The sequence below is a fragment of the Otolemur garnettii genome, unplaced genomic scaffold, assembly GCF_000181295.1.
Source record: "Otolemur garnettii isolate 467f Iridium unplaced genomic scaffold, OtoGar3 scaffold00056, whole genome shotgun sequence".
NCBI classification, from domain to species: Eukaryota; Metazoa; Chordata; class Mammalia; order Primates; family Galagidae; genus Otolemur; species Otolemur garnettii.
Genome location: NW_003852451.1, coordinates 336,640 through 342,639, shown reverse-complemented (window position 1 = coordinate 342,639; position 6,000 = coordinate 336,640).

The window sequence follows — 6,000 nt, the reverse complement described above, 5'->3', positions numbered from 1 at the left end:
AGTGGTGATGGTGGTGGTTGTGATGGTGATGGTGGTAACGATGATAATGGAGGTGACGGTGATGATGATGCAGGTGACAGTGATTGTGGTAACGATGATGATGGTGGTCATGGTGATGTGATAGTGGTGATGATGATAGTGGCAATCATGACATTTATCTCAGAGCATCTGCAAAACTGGAAAGTACTAATGTTTAAATTATTAGATGAAATATATAATTAACTTACAAATTATCATTATTTTTGTCTTGCTCTCAGCCCTAGTTAAATTTCTGAACTATAGCTTAGATAAACACAAGAGGAACTTCAGCACTCTTTTGGAAAATCATCATGCACTTTCCTAATGCTGACCATATCTAAATTTCTCCCATTACACTCTTGTCATAAGTACATGAGAATTCTTCCCCAGCGATGTCACCACCAAACACAGATGACCACTTCAACAGCCAAGGAACACCTCCCTCATTTTCATTTCCCACCCAGTCATCCAGAGGGCTGGGGAAGAAAGGACAGGACAAGTCCTGAAGCCACACTCCCACCAGCACTTCCCAAGCCTTGATGCACTTTTCTGAGCCAAAGCAAGGGCTACTTTGTGTAACTGGGCTCATTTACAGGGGGAAGTGAGGCTGGTTTTATCTGTTGTAAACACAGGGGGAGAACAATCAGAGTCAGACAGCACCCAGGGCTGCAGCGACAGCCTGCCAGAGCCACAGGAGGGGCTACTGAGGATTGTCTGGGAATCTGCCCCATCTTCCTGTGGTCTTGGAGTTTTCAAGATTCTGGGTAAGATTTTCCACTTCGTGATCTCTGCCTTTGTCTGTGGTAGAGGTGTGCCAATAGGTAGAGCATGTGCTAAAGAGGAAGAGATCATCAACTTATTCTCACTTTCAGAACTTACTGCAACTGGACAATAGTCAAGCCATCCACCTTCCTCAGGTCTTTATCCTCATCTAGTGACCAATAAAAGTTCAGTAATTAATATCTTTTTTCCCAATAATCTTGGAGTGTCTAAGGATGTTTATGATGTATCTATAAATTTTTAAGTTTAGGAAGTATAATTATTACTCAATGTGTGCCAGATAAGAGGAAAATGATGGAATTATGCCCTTCCACAGAGGCATCAGGCAGCCATCTAAGCACCTCCTCCAGGATCCCCTGCCAGCCACCTCTCCCACGCACTGTGCAGAAACCATAAGGACAGTTCTGTTCGAGTGTTCACCGTTCGGGCCAGGTCATAGTAGTGTCTACAACCCTTAGTATCCAGCATTTCTAACATTCCTCTTTGCTCTTTCTTTTGTATAAATAAAGTAATCTTAGGCTAGAAAGGCCTGTCTACTTATGAGAATTCTAACCAGATGCTATCTTAGTAAAATCTGAGGAAGCTTGTTAGATATCTTCTCTGTCACTAGTAGGTAGGATTGAGACATTAACATCAAGGGACCTTACTGTTCTTTTCACAGAACTGGTGATTTTACTCACTGTTTTGTTTGTTTTTTTGTTTCATTGGGGTTTTTTGTTTGTTTCTTTTGGTTTTTCTGGAGATAGTATCAGTCTGTTGTTGTGCTGTCATCATAGCTCACAGCAACATCAAACTCCTGGGCACAAGCAACCCTCCTGCCTCAGCCTCCCAAGTAGCAGGAATATATGCGCCCAGCACCACACACAGCTAATTTTTCTATTTTTTAGTAAAGACAAGGTCTCACTGTTGTTTAGCCTGGTCCCAAACTCCTGAGTTCAAGAGTAGCTCCTGCCTCAGTGTGAGCCACTGGGCCCTATTTCTCACTCAGCAACCTCTTGATCTGGGCCCCTGTTACACTACAGCCCATGTAGTGATGTAGGAGCCTAGAGCTGCTGGCAAAGTCCATCCACCCAGAGCTCTGTGCAATGCTCTGTGTTCAACATTTTGGAAATGGCAGTAGCTACACCACTTTCTGGAGAGACAAGAACTCTGGTGAGTACAGAGCTGGGAGCTCAAACAACCAATTGCTGGCTCTATGACCATTACTGCCAAGACCCAGAGGCTACCCTCGGGTACTTCAGCTTCTCCAGGACTGTGATAGGCCACAGGGCTTTCCACAGACATGGTGTGGGGGAGCCCTGTGAACTGAAGATACTTCACAGCCACATTAATTCTTCACAAGACAACAGAAGAGAGGTCACAATGGCCCGACCTATGATGAACTCATAAGAACCCCTCCCATTTCCTTTTGGTTATCCTAAATCTATCCTTCCTTTAAAGCCCAGCGTAAGCCAGCCTGGTTCTAGATGCTGCATCAAGTGGAAACATCTGCAGTCTCATGATGAGGCCTTGGTTTCAGGGCTACGAGAGGCCTCTGTGTGGTCAGTACCTTCCCACCACTCACTACACCTCATGCCTGGCGGGGACTAAAGCAGCCCTGGTTGGCCCCAGTCCCTGCTCTTAAAGTGATTTCAGGTCAGCTGTGACTGCTCAGAGGTGCAGACCCAGCTCCTGCTAGGAAGGACAGTGGGGCCTGGAAGGCTCACTCATGGGGAAGCCCACAGTGGTCTGGCCTGGGCCCTCTCCAGCCTTTCCTCAGCCACACCCACAGGGCACGTGCCCCTGAACTACACCTGAGGCCACATGCAGCAGTTGCCTGGGCAGACATTGCTTGTCCCCACCCCATGCAAATATGTGTGTCTGCATAAGCCACCCCACTCTCTAAAGGCAGCTCAGAACTCCCTCTGGGTTATTACCAGATCCCCAGGTGTGGCCCCGAGCGGCAGAACAGCCAAGGGGAGCTGAATGCAGATACAGGGCCAAGGCAAAGGCTCCAGGGAGAAGAGAGAGTCAGCCAGAGTAAGGCCCGCACAAGGCTGGGCCTGCCTAGACTGCAGCCTACAATGGAATTCACCGAGGACCTGGAGCTGAACTCCAGCCACACGCCTGCATGTCAGAGGCCAGAGCAGTACACTGTAAGCCACCCAGCCTTCTGGAAAATCTCTTCATTAATGCAAAGGAGAAATAAAAGCCAGACCGCCCCAGGAACCTGTGACACACTCCATGGAGCAGAGCTGCATCCACCCTCTGGGGTCATTTGGGGCACATGGTGCTGGGGCCATGGCTGTTGGTTACTTGAGGTCCTCTTTGCCAGCTGAGGTGAGGACCACAGTACCCACCCAGGCAGCAGCCTGGTGGACCTGGAAGGAAGGGCCCACCCAGCACTTGGCAGATTCACACCCACCCCAGGCAGGCCCTGATCCACCCTGCTGGGTCCCCAGCCTTTGAGGCAGCCTCTGTGTGGGTCTGTTTTCCCTCCAAGTCTGCCACATCCCCAGATCAATGTTGACACAGAGATGCGACAGAGCTTGTCTGGCAGGGAGGTGGGTAACTGGCACTCAGGTAGCAAAATCAGCCCAGGGGCCACAGACAGGACAGCAGCCTGGCCAGAGGTTCCCAGAGCTCTTGAAGAAGGGGTCTCCTCCCTACCAGATGAGAGACTACCAGGAGGGGTGACAAGCTGCCATCAGGCAGCCCGCTGACACCAGTCAGGGTTCCTGGACCACCAGGGGAGGGCACAGCGTACAGAGCAGTGACCATTGTCGGTCACCTTTACAGTGACACTGTGCAACCTACCTGCAGAGCTCACCCACTGACCTTGAAGCATCCTGCATTGACAAGGCCGTAAGTGTTTCCATCATGGAAATTTATGTCCCCTGAGCTCGCATGCTCTCAACAGCTCATTCTAGACACTGCAGGTGCTGGGCTCTGGCAAGCCTGCGCTGTCACCCTCAAGGGAAGCCACAACCCTCAGGGGGCTCTCAAGGGAAGCCATGGCCCTCACAAGAAAGTCAGGCTCTGTCCTCTCTGTAACCAAGCACACCCTAGACCTCCCCAGAGGCTCTCTCCTTGCCCCAGGCCAGCCTCCCACCTGAGGAGGGCCCAGGGCCATCTGGAGCTTCACAGCCTGGTCCCCTTCCTAGTCCTCCATCTGGGAGAGGCAACTGTCACCTACCTCAGAGTGACAGGCTCCAGCAAAGACCCTGCACCCTGGCCTCAAAGGCCCTGATCTCCACCAGAGATGGAATCCATCCCACCTGCCTGCCCCACTCAGCCTGCAGGGGAGTCTCCGTGCCTCACTCCTGGGTGGTGCCACATAGACACCCTGCTAACATAAATGAATGGAGACCCTTTTGTGTCAGCAAAGAATCTGGGGCTCAGAGAGAGGAAACCAGGCGCACACTCAACAGCACTAGGAACCAATACAGGGTGAATTTTCACCTGGGGAGGCCTAACCACCAGGAGGAACACCAGCAGGAACTAGGACCACCAGGGTCAGACCACCAACTTCATTTTGCAGGTAAGAGTAAAAAGTCTGATTCTTCAAATCCAAGAAAGGACATAATCCATTCTCTGTCCTTAGTCTGAAGTTATATACAAAACACAAAAGTGACTAAAACCCCCACCCAGTATGTCAGCAACAGTATCATTTCAAGAACTCCTGAAGGCCAGTCTTCACTGTGTCCCCTCAGGACCTAGCTCTGAGGAGCATTGTGAATCTGGATTCCATGCTTTCTGAAATACCAGAAAAGACTGGCTTTGCTCTGCTCAGAGGCCATGCCTTGGAAGGACAGCCCTCCCTACCTGTGCAAGCAGACATCCAGTGTCATTTCAGATGTGGGGGCTGGTGTGAGGGACATCAGGTTAGGTAGGTGGCCACAGTCTCCCAGGGACAACCCAGCCAACATAATGAAAACCAAAGCTGCCACGGAGCAATGGTGTTCTCAGATGGCACTGTCCCATGGGAACAGAACCCATGGCCATGCCATAGTGACAGAAATGGCCAGAGCAAGCAGGTACACAGAAACCAGTGGCACTGAAGGCACAGGGGACAGCTACAGCACTCCGGGGTGGCAGACCAGAGCCTGCACTGAGTGAAGGAGGAGAGGGCAGTGTCTGGAAGCCCCTGCTAGAAGGGGACTCAGTGCACCTGCCTGGTGGGTTCCCTGGCTCAAGGCTGAGGAGGTGTGTGCAGAGGCCCTGAGCTGAGAGACTTGCCCCTGTGCCCACTGACACAGTGGGTTCTTCTTATGCCAACTTTTATGGAGTAGGCAAGAGCCACCTGCCTGTTTGTTCCAAACAATTTAACACAGATTACAACTCCCAGTTAAAAAAATATTTTGGAATTAGTTGCAAAAGAACCATCCCATACACAAAGAAACCCACAATTAAAATATCAGATAATCACTATTTTCTATGAGCCTCTCTCTCCTCCTCACTCCCCCAAATGAGAGCGGTCAGGTGCTGGACCAACTTCCAGTGTAACTGGAACTAACAGTGTAACTGGAACTTGGGGCCTGTGTTGGAGCCCCTGTTGCCTCCTTTCCAGGCTAAGCTGCTATGGCCTGACCCTGGTGGCCACTGCACATCTTCCTGGTCTATCATCGCAAGCTCGCAGCACCCTCCTGAGCAGCCCCGCTGTCTCCCTTGGGGCCACTGGAGAAGCCAGCCTGATGGCCCCCTTGCTTCTCCCACTGGAAGTGGATTCTGTCGGCTTCTGTGCTGAGTGAGCACAGAAGCAGCCGTCAGCTGGGCAAGCCAGTGTGCAACCAGGAAGGGTTAAGAACAAAGGTTACAAAGGGAAGCTGTGTCTGGAACCTTCTAAGACTTAAAAAGCATTCTTGCAACTTCACCTTCTGTCATTTGAACTCAGAGGCCACAGACTTGGTTCTGCCATCTTGGTCCCCACTGGGTTAGGGTTAGGTTAATGCCCACCACCTACCCCTTGCTTGGGTTATATTTTCTGTTTCTACAATTGACTGCAGATTCTCTGAGTGCAAGATTAATCTTAAAGAGCTGTACTGAGTGCATAGTTGACCCAGGAATAACTGCTTGCTTTCTTTTTCATTTATAAAAGTAAAGATACACAACATTGGCTGATTAGAAACAAACCCTGTGAGACTGCGTGACCTCCATGTAGCAAGGTCCATGAAGGCCTTTTGCTGAATGCTGTTCAGCATGAAGGAAAAGCTTTTGTCATTT